The following is a 1,000-nucleotide window of genomic DNA, read 5'->3' as shown; positions in this document are numbered from 1 at the left end:
AAACTATACATCTGATAAAGGGTAGTATTGAAAATTATTAAGGAAGTCACACAACTAAATACCCAATAACCCCCAATAATCTGGTTAAAAAAGTGGGCAAAGACATTTCTCAAATGAAGACATACAAATGGCCAAGAGGAATATTAAAAAGGTCTAATATCATGAGTCAAGAGAAACATGCAAATTTAAACGGGAATGAAAGCTCACTTTCCACTTGGTAGGATGGCTATTGTAAAAGGGAACTGGTGAGCGGGAGTAGTAATAAGAACATACTTGAGTCAGTGCTCAAGCAAGTGTACGTGGGAAGCAAGATACACCCATATTCCTAGGAGCAATCAAGGGTGGATACATATGGAAAGAACAGAATCGCAGGACACCTCCCTGTTCCAACAGCTGCACCCTCTTGTTACTATACTCTCTGTGAAGTCTAGACACATTAAAAAAATAATTATAGCTCCTGCTGGGAAGATGGTTCTTGAAAGACTCATGCATATCTTAAAAGTGGTTTGAGGACATTTGTGAAGGGAATTCTGGAATCCTGGACACCCAGAGCATGGTATTTAGACTCCAGAGTACCATGTCCCCTTGTGGACTTTTTATAGGTAGAAAGGTAGAAACAGCTGAATGATGGCTGGGGTGGGGACAGGACTTAACTCAGGTCTAAGGAGGCCCTGTCCTGTGCTGCTAACTGCCCCAAATACATTTGTGTTCATGAAACCATGGTTCCTGTTGTAGTTTTAAATACACAGTTGCCACACCTCTAGGTACGACCTCAACTTATCCCACCACTGTTTCACTCCAGTAGGAGTCCATGCCCAGGAGGTTATTCTCAGCACATCATCCCATTGACCTTTGATACTTTTCAGTAAGTTTTATGTAAGTTCTGCAGAGGACAAAGTCTTTTTACACAGTTTTGACTCTTTGATTCATTTAGCCATTCACTCATTCACTCAATGATTCTTTACAGAGTTCCCACTATGTGCCAGGCATTGTTGTCACC

This window comes from Otolemur garnettii, unplaced genomic scaffold (assembly GCF_000181295.1).
Source record: "Otolemur garnettii isolate 467f Iridium unplaced genomic scaffold, OtoGar3 scaffold00276, whole genome shotgun sequence".
NCBI lineage: Eukaryota > Metazoa > Chordata > Mammalia > Primates > Galagidae > Otolemur > Otolemur garnettii.
Note: the sequence above shows the minus strand (reverse complement) of the source record.